Genomic DNA, 20,322 nt, shown 5'->3' with positions numbered 1-20,322 from the left:
CCACAGACTGCAGCAGCCTCTGGAGTTAGGCTGACCTGAGCTTAGATCTAAGCTCAGCCACTTCCTCACTGTGGGCCTGGGTAGGTGACACACTTTCTGAGATTGCTTCTCTATAGATGTAGGGTGATGACAGGCCCCATTGTTACAAAGCTTTGAGGATCGAATGGGAAGGTTCCTGTAAAGCCTGATCCAGGAGCAGCATCTCAGATTCTGGCTGTCACTCTTATTAGCCGTCATCTGTGGGAAGCACCTGGTAGTAGCCTGGCACATCATAGGCATTCCATAAATGGCGGCTTTTATTATCGGTGTAATCACTGGCCATGATGCTGCACACAATGCTGCTTTTCTTAGCATCTGCCAACTAGGTCAAGGTCTCTGATTGTGACAGCAATGTAGGCACTTCCCACATACCTTCATGGCGGGATTCATGGACTTGATTCATTGTGTCCTTTCCTGGCCTAGTCTATGAAAGCTGGAGAGATGGCTGAAAACATCTGGCCCCTTTCTGCACATAAGGAAAAGCCTAGGTATGTTCCTGAGCTGTGTTTCCATCTAGAACCTGAGATGGAGGAAGGAATGGCTTCCAAACCCCTCTCCCCTACCCCTTCCCTCTTTATCTCCCCACAGCCAATTAATGAGCTGCTCATTTTGTCCATACTCCTGGGCTGATACTGAAGGAGTGGCAAAGAGGGATGTGATGCCCGCCTTGGGTTAGGTCAAGACTTGTAGGCATGAAGAGAGAGGAGACTGGACCAGACCGGGACTAAGAAGCCTGGCTGAGAACCAGCTGTGCCACGTAAGGGGCTCTGGGACCTCAGGCCAGCCTGGATAATAACTAAGTTTATTCATTCATTTATTTAACTCCCCAGCCTATATCCCCAAAACACTCCCTGAGAATAGAAAGGGTATATTAAAGCCACAAGATTTTAAAAATAACACTGTTCATTGATTTTATTTAAATTACAAAATAATTGTATATAGTAAAGGTCTATTAAGTACAACATGGGACAGGCACAGTGCCTCAGAGTCCCAGTCCTCTCAGTTCTGAAATGAGGGTGGTGAGAATGCCTGCTGCAGTCATGAGGCTTAACCGAGATGCTGTAAAGGGGAATTTAAAGCAGGGATGGTTGTACAGATGCTAGCCATTACTAAACAAGGGAAGTGATCGTTGTGTAACAATGATTTAGCCGGGCGCGGTGGCTCAAGCCTGTAATTCCAGCACTTTGGGAGGCCGAAGACGGGCGGATCACGAGGTCAGGAGATCGAGACCATCCTGGCTAACACGGTGAAACCCCGTCCCTACTAAAAAAATACAAAAAACTGGCCGGGCGAGGTAGCGGGCGCCTGTAGTCCCAGCTACTCGGGAGGCTGAGGCAGGAGAATGGCGTGAACCCGGGAGGCGGAGCTTGCAGTGAGCTGAGATCCCGCCACTACACTCCAGCCTGGGCGACAGAGCGAGACTCCGTCTCAAAAACAAACAAACAAACAAAACACAATGATTTAGATTATATTTTTAGATGTCCTCAGTGTAGGAAAGTGGAGATGGAGGAGGCTGTAAGATTCAGAGGAGGGAGGAGGCATCTCCATGGAAAGAGCTTCCCTCTCCTGCCCCACCCAGAAATGCCTGCAGGGAGGAAGACGACAAATCCCTAAAATAGGTGTTGTTTGTTTTGGGCATGGAATGAAATTAAAAATCTTCCCTCTAGATTGTCACTTCCTTACATCCAGGAACTAAACACATACCTCATCTTAATAACACTGCACACTGCCTAGCACTGCCTTAGATACGCTGGTGCTCAAAAAATGCTTGAATGGATAACAACTAAGTTTATTCATTTATTTAACTCCCCAGCCTGTATCCCCAAAACACTCCCTGAGAATAGAAAGGGTGTATTAAAGCCACAAGATTGGCCGGGCGTGGTGGCTCAAGTCTGTAATCCCAGCACTTTGGGAGGCCGAGACGGGCGGATCACGAGGTCAGGAGATCGAGACCATCCTGGCTAAGACGGTGAAACCCCGTCTCTATTAAAAATACAAAAAACTCGCTGGGTGAGGTGGCGGGCGCCTGTAGTCCCAGCTCCTCGGGAGGCTGAGGTAGGAGAATGGCGTAAACCTGGGAGGCGGAGCTTGCAGTGAGCTGAGATCTGGCCACTGCACTCCAGCCTGGGCTGGAGTAAGACTCTGTCTCAAAAAAAAAAAAAAAAAGCCACAAGATTTAAAAAATAACACTGTTCATTGATTTTATTTAAATTAAAAAATAACTGTATATAGTAAATGTCTATTAAGTACAACACGGGACAGGCACAGTGCCTCATGCCTGTAATCCCAGTTCTTTGGGAGGCCGAGGCAGGCAGATCAGTTGAGGTCAGGAGTTCAAGACCAGCCTGGCCAACATGGTAAAACTCTGACTCTACTAAAAAAAATACAAAAATTAGCTGGGTGTGGTGGCGCATGCCTGTAGTCCCAGCTACTTGGGAGGCTGAGGCAGAAGAATTGCTTGAAACAGGGAAACAGAGGCTACAGTGAGCCAAGATCATGTCACTGCACTCCAGCCTTGGTGACAGAGCAAGATTCTGTGTCAAAAACAAAGAAAATCAGTACGATATGTTTTGAAAAAGCCAGAGGATGTTGACAATAGGCTAGGAGTTGCTATTTCATCTAAATCCGGTATCCCCTGCCTTTCTTTCCTCTGGGACAGGCACTGAGGCTCACCAGTTTGCACAGGGTGGTCCCCAGTGATGGACTGCCATCCCCACTAGATGGCAAAGAAGAGCTGCTGAGTTCCGGCCAGGACCTGAGTAGAGCTGCAGGTGCCTCCCTGTTCCCAGGCTTCCCTCTACTGAGTGCATTCAGGAGCCTTCTGACCACTCTGACCAGGAGCCGTGACACTGCAGGATGCATCAGGCTGAAGGAACTCAGAAACCGATTTCTCAGTGGGCAAATCCTAGACCCCAGCACAGCCGACCTAGAGCTAGAAAGACCCTTGAGAGGGTGTCAGTAGCAGGCCCCTTTCCACAAAGATGGCTGGAGCCCAGAAGCAGAGAAGTAGGCTCAGAGCAAGGACTGAGACCTCGAATGCTCCTTTCCCTCTCGGCCACCGTGCCAGGCTTTGCAGGGTTGTCCTCTCAAGTTGCTTTAAGGAAACCCAGATCTAGAGGGTAGCGTATAAGACCTGCCGCTTGGCACAACAGCTACTGCTACCCCTCTGTTCCTTGGCCCATGTGATGCCCACATTGCCCTTTTCTACGAATTCCTCTCCACAAACACTTATTTGCCATGTTCTGACTCTGATGCCTCACTTAACGCTGCCTCCCGCCCCTGCTCATGCTCAGACCATTCATCTGTGTTCTCCAGGCATCTGGTTCATAGTCGGAGAGCTCTTAGCTCTAGATGTCATGATCTGTTTAATTGGCCAGCCTCCCCGGTTAGAATGTGGGCCTCTGAATTGTGGAGGGGGACAGGGGCCGGGACATGTTTCTCCCTGGGTCCCCAGTCTCTGACAGGAAGCCTGGCCCTGTGGGATGAAAAGATGAAGTTGCGTCGTGGTCACCTGCAAGGCAGCCAGAGGCCGGGGACTCGCTCATCTCCCGAGGTCTTTTCAGGAGGGAGGATGCCGTGCTGCTGAGTGGAGGCTGCAAGTGGTCAGGATTGCTCTGCATGTTTGGTTCAAAGGGCTCCGGAGCTGCTGCCTCCTCTAGGCACAGGTCAGCCCATTTTGAATGGGGCAATGTAAGCAAGCACAGCTGGTGGAAATGGTGACAGCAAAGCCACCTGAAAGCAGCCTGACCTGGTGGCTCATGCTCCTCCAAATCCTGGGCAGAATCTGAAAGCAGCAAAACTGGCTTAGCCAACACCAGTCTGCTTGTTCCTCAGAAACTTCTAGAGGTCCATGAGTTAAAGTCTCTGGCAAGGGCTGCAATTTTAGGATTTACATAAGAGTTTGCCTTCCATGGACTTGGTGGGATTCATTCCCTACCCCTCCACCTTCTTCCAGAATCTGTCTTTATGCCCTCTCAGCTTTCCCCTCCTCCGTTCCCTCTGCAGTACCAGGGCCTCTGGGTCCCCTGTGTCTGTGGCAACACTGGGTAGGCATAGCTGTCCCCTGCATTCTACCCACGTCACCAAGATGTGCAAGGCAGTCTCTCGTCAGTCCATGCATCTCACCTTCTCCTGCTGTGATGCTGCCTGCCCCGCCAGAGGGTCAGACCGGCTTGTTCTTCTTTGGGTCAAGAGTCTCCCAAGGAGGCACCACCACAGACTGTGGCATCACGGTTTTGTTTTACCTGATCCCAAAATGACTGATGCAACCGAGATGTCTTTGCTGTTCTTTGCATGTTCCAGTTTCGGGGATAAAGCCGTGCCTCGCTGAGTGGTATAACCTCCTGCACACGTGATGATTAATCCATGCTTGCTCCCTTCCTCTCCTCTGTGGCTCACTGTCTAGGTGAGCTTGACTTCCCAATCCCCAGCCAATCACCCACTTTTGAAGCCAAGAAGGTAAGCTGGTTTTATTCTTTATTTCTTCCCCACAGGCCTTCATCAGAGTATAAGACCTCATCATCAGCACTGAGGTAAAAGTTGAAGCATTCTTATTTGTCAAGAAAGTGAACTTGGGGTTCGGGGTTCAGGGGCAGCCCTTGTGGCAGGTGTATTAGTTCATTTTCACACTGCGGGAAAAAATGTACGTGAGACTGGGCAATTTACACAAGAAAGAGGTCTAATTAGACTTGCAGTTCCACATGGCTAAGGAAGCCTCACAATCATGGCAGAAGGCAAGGAAGTGCAAGTCACAGCTTATATGGATGGCAGCAGGCAAAGAGAGCTTGTGCAGAAGGACTCCTCTTTTTAAAACTATCAGATCTCGTGAGATTTATTTACTATCGTGAGAACAGCATGGGAAAGACTTGCCCCTCTGATTCAATTACCTCCCACTGGGCTCTCCCACGACACGTGGGAATTCAAGATGAGATTTGGGTGGGGACATGGCCAAACCATATCAGCAGGCAAAAGCCCTGAGGACATGGGAGCAATGCTCACTGGCGACTGGGCATCCAGGTCACAGCCTCGCTCCAGGGGCAGAGTGGCCACACAGGGGGAGACAGCAGTGGGCAGTGTGAGCTGTCACATTATAGCTGACTGAGGCAGATGGGTTCCTGATCTCTCCAGGGTTGGGTTTCTTGTTTGTGAAAAGAGATTGGACCTACCTCACAGGCTGCTGTGAGGATTCAGTAGGTTCTCAGGAAATGGTTTGTATCCTCATGGTGGCGAATAGTCGGTCACCATCCTCTCAGACTCCAGTAATCTGATAGTGTTGAGGGGTTTCCCAAATGCACGAGCTGAGCCCCACTCCCAGAAATGCACCTGGGAAGCAAGGCCCACAATCTGAACTGAGCATCCCAGAGCTCTGGAGCAACCCCCAGCCCCGCTGTTCCTGGCTGAGAGTATTGGCCTTGTCATCCAAACCCAATAGGCCTGCAGTGGGCAAAGGAAACTAGGCGCTGGGTGGTGGCAGGCACCATTCTTTTTATTTATTTATTTTTGAGACAGGGTCTCGCTTTGTCCCCCAGGCCAGGGTGCAGTGGCACAATCATGGCTCACTGAAGCCTAGACCTCCTGGGATCAAGCAGTCCTCACACCTCAGACTCCCAAGTAGCTGGGACCACGTGTGCGCACCACCACGCCTGGTTAATTTTTTTTTGTATTTTTTGTAGAGTCAGGGTTTTGCCATGTAGCCCAGTTTGGTTTCAGATTCCTGGGCTCAAGCAATTACCTCACTTCAGCCTCCCAAAGTACTAGCATTACAGATTTGAGCTACCACACCCGGCCCTTAGACACTATTCTTAATTTCTGTGTATCTCAGTGCTGCCTGGCTGTCTGTTACAAGGCGTACACATTTTTTCTCCTGAACAGATTTATTGTAAGGGTATAGGAATGTGAGACACATTTGAATTCCTGGTTGGAAAGTGAAGAAATCCGCAAATGTCTTGTCCCTCTCATTCATTTCCACATAATAAACACCTGTCATGGGCCAACCTTGTGCCGAGTTCAGTGGGCACAGAGCTGAGGAGAGAGGCCGACAGGAGCTCACAGCCTGCTACACTTCATAACAGAAGCTGCTCTGTGCCCCAAGCGTGATTTATGTTAATGCTACTCTAGATCCTCACGTTAACTGAATGAGGCAGGTACTGTTGCTCTCCCTATTCCATGCGGGAGGAAACTAAGGCTCAGCGAGATGATGCCACGTCCCCATGGGTCCACAGCCAAAAGCTCAGTGGAATTCAAATACAGTCTTGTCTCCTAAGCTCATGCTCTCTCTGCCAAGTACCCTCCCCACCCACGTGTCATAAGGGGCATCTGTATGTTCTGGGGTAAAGGGCTTGTTCGGAGCCATTGCCCAAAATGCCCAGTGCTGCTGACTCTCACTTGTAAATCCACTGGCCTGGATCTAGGGGTCTTCACTGAAGGCAAGGGACATAATTTTCCTCTCCACAAAAGTAACTGATGGCCGTGGGGTCCAACTATTGTCATTTGTCAGGTCTTACCAAGGTCAAAATGCCTGCCTCGCCTCGTGTGCTATGAGCTGGGAAATGGGTTAAAGTAAACTCTTAACAATGTCTCTTAAAAAACAGTGAAGTGCCTTCAAGTGCACCCCACATTGACTGCTCGGGGCTTAGTTGCCCATATCTGGGTGCTCAGCATAATTCCAGAGAACTGCGGATGCTCAGTGGGTGCCTTTTGGATAGGGGAGATGTTCTTGTCCTGCTAACGGGGGGGAAGAACCTGCCCATGTTGACAGGCACCTGCTTGAGTGCTACAGATCGTTTCTATTCATCACGGTGATATCCCGGGGCCTAGAATGGATATGGACTCATTCTCATGCCTAGTAAAACCTTTTTTTTGGGGAGGTTTTTTTGGGTTTTTTTGCAGAGATAGAGTCTTGCTAGGTTGACCAGGCTGGTCTTGAATTCCTGGGCTCAGGTGATCCTCCTGCCGCGGCCTCCTAAAGTGTAGGGATCACAGGCATGAGTCATCAGGTCCAGCCGAAATCTATCTTTTATCTCACAGCAAGCTTTTAATTCATTTCCAACTATTATGAATTAGTTTGTTTCATAAGCCTGAACTACGTGCAGGATTTTTGAAAGATGATTTCTCTCAAGTGTGGAAGTATGTTGCCTTCAGTCCTTAAAACTTTCACCAGCTTGTCTAAGAGTTTGATTCAATGTCTCATCGTCCTCCGATATGCTCCTCTTGCTAGAAAACAAGCAAAAGGAAACTGCTAGGGCTCAGGGTTTGAGTGCTACTGAGTGTTTACAAATACTCGAGCTGTAGACAAGTTGAATGTTCCCTGACACAGAAGGAAGAAGCTTTATCCTCAGCTGTGCTAAGTGTGTGTGTGTGTGTGTTGTTGGGGACATCACTTGCTTCAGAAGACAGTGTTACGTGATACAAGGAATATCTGGAGTCGGACAGAACTGCATCCAAATTCCAGCTCTGTCTGACCCTGACCTGTTCCTCTTCTTGAGTCTCAGCATCCTTCACTCTAATACTTGGGTAGTGAGACCTACCCTGAGGGTCACTGAGAGGAATAAAGGGGCCATGTGTGTGTGAAGTATATACCCAGAACCTAGTGGATGTTCAGCATGCGGGATTTCTTACTTTCTCTTTAAAAGTAGGGACATAGTGAGACTTGTCATCCTATTTTATTGGTCTCCCTCTTGGGAAGACCTAAACATTCTCCTGCTCTGTCATCCCCATGAGCCACAACTCTGCCAAACAGGGCTTGCAGATTTGGGAGATCTCTGGAGCTTAGGGGTCATGGATGAGTCAGAGCACACACTATTCAAACTATTCTGTCATAGCCTTGGAATACACAGGAAAGCAACCCTGAGGAATTTCCATTAAACAAACAAAGGTTTGCATCTTTTTTTGATCTTTGCTTGTCTGGTAAAACCTGCTTTTGTTGTCAAGCATTCCCAGCGGGAACCTGGGGGAGAGAGACAACAGCCAGGAGCCAAGCCCAGATTCCAGTAGGAAGGTCCAGGGGCCTCACTTGAAATAGCCACATCTAACCTTTGTAAAGTCTGCTTCCTGCCCATGGCTGCAGAGGCCATTTCCTGTGCTTCTAATTTTTCCAGGAGAGGAAGAAGCGGGGAGAGACCAACAATGACCTGTTTCTGGCAGATGTGTTTTCCTACCAGGGGAAGTTCCATGAGGCCGCCAAACTGTACAAGAGGAGCGGGCAGCTTGAAATGTGTTGGAAGAAAAGCTGAGTGTTAGGAGAGAAGCTGAGGCAGGGTTGCATGTCTGCTAGACTTGCTGGCTCCTTGCTTCTAGCATTCCCATTATCTCAAGCAGCCATATGTTTCTCATTCACTTGATACACCATTTCCTTCCAACCCCCACATCCTCACCACCTGTTTCTTTGTTTGAGCAACAATAAATACAATAAATAGTGTGGGCTCCCAGAGCTCGTGGCCTTCCCAGCCTCCACACTTGTGATAGCCCCCTGGTCCCACTTTCTCTCTTAAACTCTTTCTCATTCCTTTGACTCCGTTGGACTTCGTCGCCCCCACGACCTGGTGTTGGGTCTGATCACCCCAACAGAAATGTACGCCGACCTCTGCATGTTTGAGTATGCCGAGGTAACCCACCCCATCCCAGGCCCAGGCTCTGGCTTGGAGCCCACTGGTGTTATCACCCGTGGCGTCCAAGTTGTTTTCCAAGACTGGTGCAGACAAAAACTAGCAATGGTCTCAGAAAGGATGTGGGGAAACTGGTAAGTAAACAAAGGACCCATCTATAGTCACTGGTTGAAACTCACCTAAAACCGACCTTTAACACTGACACCAAAGGGGCAGACTATGGCAGTTCAGACCTTCATCAGCGACAGAGCTGATGGCTGTGGGTCTGTGCCAGCACAATCCCTTCATTGATTTGAGGGCTCAGTGCTTCAGGGCTGTCTCCCACAAATCCTCTCAATCCTTGTCAGAAGCTGCCAAGAATTGGTGTCTTCAGGCGGGAGCCGGTCCTGCCAATCATACAGGACGACACGGTGCCTGCCAGCCAAGTTTCCCATAGCACCTGCTGATTGTCCTGGGCTTCTCACTAGGCCTCTGGGAAGTCAGGCAGAGCCTCCGCCCTCCCGTGTTAGCGCAGCATGCCTCACACCTACCGGCTGCAGAGTAGCTACCATGTGGTTGCGGTGGGTGATGGCGGAGATTCCCCTTTGCCTTGGGATGGCCCTTATGAACCTTAGTCCCCAGCAGAGCTGGGCCTTTTAAGGCAGGTGTGGGAGAGGAGCTTCCTGGACCTGGCTCCTGATGGCTTCTGTGGGAAGGAGTTGCATTAAGGAGCCCAGACCAGTCAAGACATTTACAGTTCAGCCTAAGCAAGGTTCAAAAAAGCTTGAATGCATTGAGCAATGAGGGTCTTCCTTCTACAGAGGGGCTTTGTTAACCTGCCTTTTCCGGGAGTGTCAAAAGTGGCTCTCAGTGTGTTATGAAGTGACTCATCAGCCACAACCTATTAGTGGGCTACTAATGGTAATTCTCCAGCTCACAAGTTCAAGATGGAAAATCTTCCCTTTTTTCTGCCTTTTTTTTTTTTTTTTCTGAGACGGAATCTCGCTCTGTTGCCCAGGCTGGAGTGCAGTGGCACGATCTTAGCTCACTCCAAGTTCTGCCTCCCAGGTTCACGCCATTCTCCTGCCTCAGACTCCCGAGTAGCTGGGACTACAGGTGCCCGCCACCATGCCCGGTTAATTTTTTGTATTTTTAGTAGAGATGGGGTTTCACCGTGTTAGCCCGAGTGGTCTCGATCTTCTGACCTCGTGATCCACCCACCTCCCAGTGATGGGATTACAGGCGTGAGCCACCACGCCCGGCCTTTTTTCTGCTTTTCTAGATGGCTGTGCTCTTCCACCATGTTTGATCCTGGGGCTTAAGGTGTGTTGGTGACCTGTGATGTTGCCCAGGACTTACTTGTTCATCGGGACTTGGACGAGCTCCTGGGCCCCAGCCTGTTTTTCACCTTAGTGATTTCTTCACTCCGTACCTGAGACGCAGGGTGTTCAGACTCCCTCTGCCTTTTCCTCGTCACCTTTCCTACCCTCCCTCAGGCCCCACCATAGACACCTAGAAGATTTTATAACACATTCATACTGAGATCACCAGAGTCAGTGCATCTCTGCCTCCGGGGATAACAAAATTTTAACTCAGGATGAACCCTTAAGGGATCAAGACCCTAGAGGTAGAATTTAGGCTTAGGAACCCCTGAAGCCTCCTCAAGGAGGCAGCTGTGCTGCAGTCTGAATTTGAGAAATATGTACATATACATTATGTGGGGGGTGGGGGAGATCCAGTGCTGATTAACATGGCATGTTTTTGTTTACTTGAAAATGGCTTCTCAAGATTCAATCTGGTTTTCAGAAAATTTTTAAATTACATTCCCACGTACAAATAAATTGTATGCTTTCTGGATAAGTGACATGTTTATATGGTGATAAAGGGAATTATAATGCTCTTAACTCTTATGTAGTATGTTCTTATCAAAATCACCAAGCATGAGAACACTGTTTAGTCTCATTCATCACTCAGCACAGCCTCTTTCTGTCCACTTCAGGGCCAAGTCTTTGCCATGGCCCCAGATAACGTGTAAATTAGCTTCAGGAATCAAAAAGTCTTTCAAAACCCAGTTTGATGAGCCTTGAAGGAAGCTTTTAGAGCCACCTTCAATGAAGTCACACCTCCCTGAGGGTCCTGCTGGACTGGAGGAGGCTTCCTGAGCCTGGGAGCCGTGTGCTTGGATGGTCTCCTTGGGTTGACGACCCAAGCTCATGGCTCCCTCTCAACCTCTAACCCTTCTTAACACAGTCACCCCTAGTCTCCTGAGCACTTGTGAAGTCCCTTTGGAGGACATTTCTAGTCTCCTAAGATGCCTGTTTCCCCCAGCTGCCACCCTCATTTCACCAGCCAGGTAGGCAGGGTTTCCAGCTTCGTGCTAGCGTACAGAATCCGCGCTGTAGCAGCTGCCAAAAGGAGAGGTGTGTCTGTAAAGGCCCAAACTAGGCGGGGACAGTGGCTGCTTTCCAAGCCCCTTCCCTTTGTCGGCTCCTGGGAGAACCAAAGGCCAGCCAGGGGGCCTGTCATCTATTGGGTCCCAGCATCAGCGTATACAATGCCCTTCCCTCCCCTTCTTAAAACACTGGTTCTCAGGCCAACCTAATATATGATCTTAGGAGCTACACAATTACCTTGAAAGCAAATAAGAAAAAAAGCGAGCTAATTGTTCAAGTGGATTTTTAGCATACATTGACTGCGCTTTCCTGACACATGAGCGTTAATCATGGGGAAAGGAGTGCTTTTTTTATTCTCAATGAGGCTGACAAAAGCATTCTCTGCAGGGTACATTATTCCTAAGACAAACTTAGGGGTCAGCTCCCAGTTTCCCTTTTTGAAAAGCTCCACCTTTAAAAGCTGCCTCGACTCTAGCAAACTCCCACATGTATATTTTGGGTAACTACCCTGAAAAGAGGTGATGTTCTGAGGCTGTTTTTCACACATTCTATGGCCAGCCCAGAGAAGCTGGGCATACCGCTTCAGAGGGCCCCTGCTGAGGCCAAAGGAACACAGGCTCTAGGCCTGACCCCTGAGCCTCCAGGACCACAGTCGTCTCTTCCTTCTCAGATCCTCTCCTGAGCACCTTCCCTGCCTCAGATCTCTCCATGGTCTCCTGCTGTCCCACGGTCGGATCAGGTCCTCACACCTGCAGACCTGACCTCAGGACAGGATCCCTAACCATTCAGCTGAGAAGCAACTAACCAGAGAGAGTTTGCTTATTATCTGTTCCAGGCAAGTAACTGGGGCAAAGACCATGCAATGATTCCCTAGTTCAGGGCACAGAGTGTTTGCTGGTGATTCAGAGAGGGCATGGAGGGCATGGAGGGCCGGCAAACTGTGAGTCATTTTGTTTGTATAAGTTTAGGGGAACCCATGCTCAGCCCACTCTGAAGCATGTGGTGTCACCCATACGATCTGAATAAAGATGACAGGTCTCGATATTTGGAATTGTGCACGAGGTTGTCTCATTGCTGTTTAGGAATAATCATGTATTTACCAAACTATGTGAGAGAGAGACAGCCTGATCATGAACCCCCGAGCCTGCAGACTTCATGTGCAGGGCCCCAAATAGTCTAGAAAGTCGTTTAGCCGATGAACAAATGCCCATTTGTGAGATGGGAAGGAAGCACTGGGGGCTAGTGTCCTTGACGCTGTCCCAGGATCCCCCAGGAACACCTGCAGGGCAGCCTGAGATCACTCTTCCCGAGACCTGGGACTCCCTCTACTCAGCCCCTCAGGGACGGGTCCTGCCTGCCTCCTGGTTGCCTGCTTCAGCCATGTGGAGCCTGCCCTTGCTGCTAGAAAAGCCTGATGTAACGCTGGCACAGGAAGTTCTGATCCAGAGTGTTTTTGTTTGTTGTGCTTCCTCAGGATTTCCTTGGATCTGGAGACCCCAAAGAAACAAAGATGCTAATCACCAAACAGGCTGACTGGGCCAGAAATATCAAGGAGCCCAAAGCCGCCGTGGAGATGTACATCTCAGCAGGAGAGCACGTCAAGGCCATCGAGATCTGTGGTGACCATGTCAGGATTGACATGAAAGTTTCCATCTGTGCCCCAAGCATTTGGCAGCATGTCATCACATGCCACCTCTTGGCTTTGACAAGGAAACAAATTGTGCTTCTCTAAATATTTAAAGTAAATGTGATAGTGATTGGGTTTCTTGGGAGACACAGAGGTTGCCTGTGTCTAGAGTTCAGAGCAGGCGCCACAATCACCTCTTCCTTTAAAAGGCAGTCATTGAGGAATTCTCACACCTTGGCCTCCACTTTTCTGTGAGAATTCCTGCACCTGTGGTGGAAAGAGCGCCGGGCCACTTCCTGGCTGCTGAGTCTTGGGCTGGGTGCTTCACCTTCCCCCCAGACTTTATTCTCATCTGAGAGATGGAAATAATCGTGCCCACCTCTTAGGGACCTAAGTGACAGGGTTTAGGTATTTCAGCAAACCTTTATCCTGCTTCCCCCGGGGCCTGGCACCCCCTCCCTGCCTACCCACCCGGGTGGCCTTTCCTCTTGGCAGCCAAGCCCCAGGGGCCCGTAGCCAGAGTCCAGGGGGAGGAGGACACGTGCCTGGCCCCTCGGGAGTCCGTGGCTGTTTTGTAGGAGCTGGTGCCCTTGTGCTACCGCTGCTCCACCAACAACCTGCTGCTCAACAACCTGGGCAACGTCTGTATCAACTGCCGCCAGCCCTTCATCTTCTCCGCCTCTTCCTACGGTGAGTCCCTGCATCCTGAGCATGTGGGCGGGACAGCCTGTGGACCACTACGCTCACTCCACTGCTCTCTGGCCTCAGGACGTTGGGCAATGGCCAAAGGCCTCTGAATGTCCCTGTTTATGAAATGAGGACACTCTGACACCCACCTGCCTGACACAAGGAGTCACTGTCGGTGTTCCCACAGATAGGACCCACTGCTGCCCAAAGCTGAAGCACCCACTCTGGGAACTTGGCACAGTGCTGTACATAACCAAATGCCCCAGGAAGAGAGTCCGATGGCTCTTCATTCGGACTGGGAGGCTGAGATAGGTTTTCAAGGCCTAGCTCCTTTGATGTTGACAGAGGATCAGAAGCTCCTTCCCAGGAGCTGAGCAGAGGCCATGCACACACACAACTGCCCATGCACACACACACACACACACACACAGAGACGGCCCCTGCACACACACGCGCGCACACACACACACACACACAGACTGCCCCTGCGCACACACAGAGACTGCTCCTGCACACACACACACACATAAACACACAGACTGCCCCTGTACACACACATACACAGGCTGCCCCTGCACACACGCACACATGCACAGAGACTGCCCCTGTGCGTGCGCGCGCGCACACACACACGGAGACTACGCCTGCGCACACACAGAGACTGCCCCTGCACACATACAGACTGCCCCTGCCGCCTCTGCTTGCCTAGTTGTTTAAACCTGTTGTTCTTGTGCAGGCATGGTGGCTCATGTCTGTAATCCCAGCACCTTGGGAGGGCGAAGCAGGAGGATCAGTTGAGCCCAGGAGTTCAAGGGTGCAGTAGGCCATCATCACAGCTGTTAATGGCCACTGCATTCTAGCCTGGGCAACAGAGTCTCTAAAAACAAACCATAAAGACTACCTAGCACTAATGTCCTGTGACCCCTCTTTGCACTCTCCACCTCTGTGTAAGCACTCTCTGTCCACAAAGTCTTCCTCTTAATTCTCCCTCTAGTTCACATTTGGCTGTAATGCCTCTGTGCCCCTGAAAATACCCCTTACCAAAGCATAAAGGGCCCCTTAAGGTCTGAGGCCTATGTTTGATCTTCCCCGAATTCCCTCATAAATAAAGCAACATTCTGGAAACAGCCAAAAGATATTATATTGAAAACCGGTGATTACTGCTGTGTTCACTGTGTCAAGCAAAGTCCATTTTTCTGGTCTTGGGTCTCCAGAGTTATGAGGACAAAAGTCTCTCCCCTCTCCAACAAAGGAAACACACTGAACTCCCCAACAGCATTCTCTTTTTCCTTTTGAGATGGAGTTTCACTGTTGCCCAGGCTGGAGTGCAGTGGCATGATTGTAGCTCACTGCAACCTCTCCTTCCGGTTTTCCCACCTCAGCCTCCCGAGTGGCTGAGACTACAGGCGTACATCACCACGCTTGACTAATTTTGTCTTTTTAGTAGAGATGGCGTTTCGCCAAGTTGGCCAGGTTGATCTCAAACTCCTGACCTCAGGTGATCTGCCCGCCTTGGCCTCCCAAAGTACTGGGATTACAGGCATGAGCCACCACACCTGGCCCCAACAAGAATTCTCTAAACTCCTGCAAGGAATGACTTCAGATTCCCTCAGAGAATGTCAGCTTCCCAAAATGCATCCCAAGAGTTTCCAGAGTTCCTGCCAAAGTGCCCACACAGATGCAAACTTCTGAGCCCTGAAACCAGAGATGGGCCCAACTCACTTGTTGCGTATCAGCAGCACTCCCAGCTGCTTGACATTGTGGACCAAGAACTTCCGGAAGCCACTGGGCAGCATGTGCTTTCTGGGTTTTTTTGCTCCTATAACCAATGCTGGACATCATATCAAGATCTGGCCCTTGAACCTTCTACAAACCCTGTTGTCAATCCCTCGGGGTTTCCGCCAGTTACACTGAAGGAAATAACACACAGGTGGGTTAGCGTCTGTGCAGAGTGCCAACTGTTCCTTTGGGGAGGGAAAACAGAACCAAATGAAAAGGAAGTATGCCACACAGCAGTTGCCTTTGGTAACAGGACTTCACTATTTCCTTACATGCTTTTTTGGTGGGAAAAACCAGGAGCTCTTGGCTTTAGCCATTAGGAATGCAGGCACCCCTGCCATTCTCACTCCCAAGAAATGGAGACACCAATGGGATGCGAGGGGACTGTGTAGATACTGAGATGGCGAGCACAGCTGCAGACACGGCTCTCAGCACCTCTGAGTGTTCTTGTCTATGAAATAGGGCTCCTGCTGTCATAAGGCAACCCAAAATACACGACACAAATGCAAAGCCCTCTAAACACATCGAAACAGCCAAGTGTCCCTTCTCATTTAAATTTCACTTCATACACCAAGAGACTTGAGACCAGCACTAGGGCACACTGGGGGAGACCTGTATTTCTACAGAAAGCTCTTCCACAAACCAGTTCATTGGTCAAAGGTAATCCCGACTAGGTGATGTCAGAAACCGACAGCCTGTTGGAAACTTCTTTCTTCACCCCACACCTATTTCCATCCCAGGACCACATACCTTAATTTTGACATATTGGTCTGACTGGTGCCGGATGAACTTCTTGGTTCTTTTTTTTGACGATCTTGGGCTTCACAAGGGGTCTGAGGGCGGCCATGATGCCTTTTGGGAAAGAAGCAGCCCCAGGTGAGGAAGAATCCTGGAAGGAGGCTTGGAAGGAGGTTTTCCCACCCAGGGATTGAACACTGTCGCAGAGTGTCTTCCAATCGCCAGCTACGGAGCAAGCTGGGAATGGAATGGGTGCCTCTGCCAGGCTTGCTTTCCCTCCCTTTCCGAAGCTGGCAGAATACTAGGCACTCTCCAGACGCGATCCCAGGAGGTCAAAGGTCAACTCAACCACTCAGAGCCCAAAGAATGCCAACAGCTGAGCAAACCAAAACTGACCCCGAGATACTCTCAATTTGCAAGGGGCAGCAAATCCCACCCCGCCAGTGTCCGAACCCCAAGATGGTCCTTCCGGTAGTACTGGCCTTGACCATCTACTTGAACTTGCGTCTTTTCCTCACCTGTAAAATGGAGAAGACACTGTGCGCTGAAGGCCTGCAGTGCCTGTCACAGGGTAAACGGTCAATAAAGAAAAACCTTCTAATTCCCCAGGGAGCTGCTGCGCTACCACACCCTCAACACACACAAAACCATCATATCCCTCTAAGGATGCCTCAAACCTGGAGATCTTCCAGTATCAACTCACACCTTCCTCAGTGTGGTCTTCCGAGCCATTCATTTATTTCCTACAGCAGCACCCCTTCTGTTCTCTTTGCAGCCATCAATTGGCACAGAGTGGGTACTCAGCGAACCACTATTCAAAACGACTTTGCCTTCTGGCCCATGATATCCTTGAAGGCGAGGGGGAAGTTTCATCTTTATATTCCCAGAGATCCTGACTATCAGAATCTCTGTTAACAACTGAGTGAGCGGACCTGCACCCCATCTTTTTTTTTTTTTTTTTTTTTTTTTTTTTGCAGTCCCACCACAGCAGCCCTAGGGTCACAGACTAGAAGAAAAGGAGCGTGGGGCCATGGTAATGAACGAATGCACGTGGGCCAACATCAGTAAGCACGGTATAAACCAAAAATTAAATTCTAAGCCCCCAACCCAACTGAATGGACTCTTGCTCTTGGCCAAGGGCATTCCTAAGTTAACCTGAAAAACTAGTTCAGGCCAAATGCGGGGTCAAACTTGCCTCATTATGCCCTTCTCCCTATGGAAGTCAGGCACAGCTGACCAGCATTAACATTAAAAGCGATCCCAAGACAGACAAAACAGACTTTGTAGCAATAAGATACCAAATTTCAACCTGACTCTAGTATAGCATCACATGACAGACTGCAGGCCCTGAAAGAAACAGAAGTACTTTACTCAAAAATATATTTCTTTGACACATTCTGACATGGCCCTGTAAAGCTGTCTCTTGGGACAATCTACGTTCTGTAGTGAATCCCTCTCCCTTTCCAGGTCTTCTCCCTGAGCCAGGAGAGACTCCACTAAGAGTATGGCACCTTTTCAGGTCTGATAAGAAACACCTACAATCTTGTCTCTTTGAAGCCCGCCACCTGGAGGATTCATCTGCATAAATAAGAATCTTGGTCTCCACAACCGCTTTTCTGAACCCAGGCATTCCTTTTTGTTGATTCCAGGTCTTTGGACAAACTTGACCAATTGTCAGACCTAACAATAGCCTGGCCCAGGCCCCCGCAACACACCTCCTTAAAATGTACAAAACCAAGCTGCACCCCAACCACCTTGGGCAGATGTTCTCAGGACCTCCTGAGGGCTGTGTCACGGGCCATGGTCACTTATACTGGACTCAGAATAAGTCTCTTCAAATACTTCACACAGTTTGACTCTTTTCGTCAACGGACGCAAAGCCCAACCACTGCCCCCGCCCCGGTCCCCGCTGCCTGCTTCACTCTGTTCCTGTAGGCGCTCCAGCAAGCCGACAATACCCACAGACACACAGTGGTAGGGAAGGCCTCCTTACCAGGGTACACACCCGGATTAAGACTCACCCAGGTCGGGCGCGGGGGCTCACGCCTGTAATCTCAGCACTTTGGGAGGCCGAGGCGGGCGGATCACTTGAGGTCAGGCGTTCGAGACCAGCCTGGCCAACATAGTGAAACCCACTCTCTACTAAAAATACAAAAATTAGCCAGGCGTGGTGGCGGGCGCCTGTAGCCCCAGTTACTTGGGAGGCTGAGGCAGGAGAATCGCTTGAACCCGGGAAGCGGAGGCTGCAGTAAGCTGAGATCGCACCACTGCACTTCAGCCTGGGCAGCAGAGTGAGATTCTGTCTCAAAAGCAAACAAACAAAAACAAACAAACAAACAAACTCACCGAGCCAGAAAAAGAAGCGCCGAGAAAGAGACAGTGGACAAGAGAGCGCCGGTGCTGATGGGAGGTAACCTCTGGGTCCTGGCAGGGAAAAGGTAAGCACTTCCGGCTCCGGGTCCTTTAAAAAAGACACGTCAAAGAAATGGTGCTGCAAAAATGCCGAATTTAACTGTTTTTTTTTTTTTTTTTGAGACGGAGTCTCGCTCTGTCGCCCAGGCTGGAGTGCAGTGGCGCGATCTCGGCTCACTGCAAGCTCCGCCTCCCGGGTTCACGCCATTCTCCTGCCTCAGCCTCCTGAGTAGCTGGGACTACAGGCGCCCGCCACCGCGCCCGGCTAATTTTTTGTATTTTTAGTAGAGACGGGGTTTCACCGTGGTCTCGATCTCCTGACCTTGTGATCCGCCCGCCTCGGCCTCCCAAAGTGCTGGGATTACAGGCGTGAGCCACCGCGCCCGGCGAATTTAACTGTTTTAATAGAGATTAACATCTAAGAGTATAAAGGGAAACTTATCCTCCCTGCCCTTGGCACTAGGTAGAAATTTGGAATTCTTTCTGAGTTAACACCTGGTGTAGGGAGGAATCTACTTCCGCCAGAAGTTGAAGCCAATCTAGCGTTTGGGCTATTTCCGGTCGTGTTTCTTCTACTCCGAAGTGCACCTCCTAGTGGTCAGGAGAGAACAAGACAGATTTCCCAAAATTCCCTCACTGAATTTACATAGTACACAGTAATAAGATCGAAACTGCTAACATGCGATGGGGTTCATAGGCCTACCACAATTCTATAATGTACCCCTATTATTGTCTCTATTTTGCATACGTGAAAGGAGAATTTTGGAGATTTTACTCCAGGCTCCACGCTTCTAACCATTATTCTAAACTACCTTGTTTTGTTCTGTTGGTTGTTGCGTAGAGCCATGGTTTCATCGTGTTGGCCAGGTTGGTCTCCAGCTCCCGGTCTTCAGTGATCTTCTTGTCCTCGCCTCAGCCTCCCGAGTAGCTGTGCCCAGCTACTGTCTAACTTTTAAACTTGTTCTTGATTTGCTTAGCTTTTTTTTTTTTTTTTTTTTTTTTTTTGAGACGGAGTCTTACTTTGTCGCCCAGGCTGGAGTGCAATAGAGTGGCATGATCTCGGCTCACTGCAACCTCCACTTCCCAGGTTCCGGGGCCAAGTGATTCTCCTGTCTCAGGCTCCGTAGTAGCTGGGATTATGGGTGTGCACCACCACACCCGACTAATTTTTTTTATTTTTAGTAGAGACAGGGGTCTCACTATGTTGGTCACTGTGGTCTCAAACTTCTGACCTCAGGCGATCTGCCCGCCTTGGCCTCCCAAAATGCTGGGATTACAGGCGTGAGCCACCGAGCTGGCCCTTGGCTTTTAAGATTATTTTGAAAATCAAATTTCAGGAGCAAAAAAAAAAAAAAACTCCTAGATTCCACTCCTGGAACACAGTACAGATGTCACTGGCGATCTTGACAGGGGTAGTTCCAGGGACCCGAAGGGGCCAGAAGTTAAACTGGATTGTATTGATGAGTGAATGAGAGAGGGGTGAGAAGGGTGTGTTAGTAACTCCATGGTGAGGTTTTGGGCGTGAAGGGAATGGGGAGTTTGAGGAGACCCAGAAAAGTGGAATGTCTGAGGTCACATAGCTGGCAAGCCGTAGCGTTGGGGCTAGAACCCTGCTGCATCTGTGGCTATTCCATACCTCATGAATCGTGCTTATCCTGCAGGCTGTATGTAGTGAGATGGGATGTGGAGCAGGGAAGCACACTGCTAATGGCAGCCTGCATGATGCGTGTCATGAAAGAAAAGGTCTTGATCGGTTCAAGTGGGTTCATTGACTGGGAGGGTTCATGAACCAGACAGCCTGCCTTCAGTTTCCAAAGACCCAAGAGATTTGGAAGCAGTAACCTGATGGCTCAGTCTTTGTGGGGTACGGGACATGCTGCCACCTCACTTCACAGAGGAGAGCACAGGGGTACCCACACTGCTTCCCTGTGGGCACTGGGGTCCCAGGACAAGAGGCTGAAGGTGGCCTGCAGTCATCCCTGGAATAGCCCAGGGAATATGCCTGTATTCCCCCAGGCTCAAGTTTTCCCCCCTGGCCACAGCTCCTGAGCAAGAAATCACATTA

General features: G+C 49.9%; 2 long non-coding RNA genes and 1 other non-coding gene across 3 annotated transcripts; 1 reads left to right on the top strand and 2 right to left on the bottom strand.

The window, feature by feature from the left end:
* Positions 1-5,893: 5,893 nt before the first annotated feature.
* LOC703296 (uncharacterized) lies at positions 5,894-18,798 on the bottom strand. The gene is made up of 4 exons (XR_013414276.1): positions 18,753-18,798; positions 18,192-18,306; positions 15,858-15,959; positions 5,894-7,251 (listed from the first exon to the last, which is right to left on the bottom strand). It is a non-coding gene; the product is annotated as an uncharacterized LOC703296 (long non-coding RNA).
* On the top strand, positions 9,762-14,919 carry LOC144339333 (uncharacterized). The gene is made up of 2 exons (XR_013414296.1): positions 9,762-12,795; positions 13,807-14,919. It is a non-coding gene; the product is annotated as an uncharacterized LOC144339333 (long non-coding RNA).
* On the bottom strand, positions 16,041-16,179 carry LOC114676593 (small nucleolar RNA SNORA7). The gene has a single exon (XR_003727644.2). It is a non-coding gene; the product is annotated as a small nucleolar RNA SNORA7 (small nucleolar RNA).
* Positions 18,799-20,322: the final 1,524 nt, after the last annotated feature.

Source organism: Macaca mulatta, chromosome 2, assembly GCF_049350105.2.
Source record: "Macaca mulatta isolate MMU2019108-1 chromosome 2, T2T-MMU8v2.0, whole genome shotgun sequence".
In the NCBI taxonomy this organism is placed as follows: domain Eukaryota; kingdom Metazoa; phylum Chordata; class Mammalia; order Primates; family Cercopithecidae; genus Macaca; species Macaca mulatta.
The sequence above is the reverse complement of the archived record's forward strand: the minus strand, read 5'-3'. Positions and strand labels throughout refer to the sequence as shown.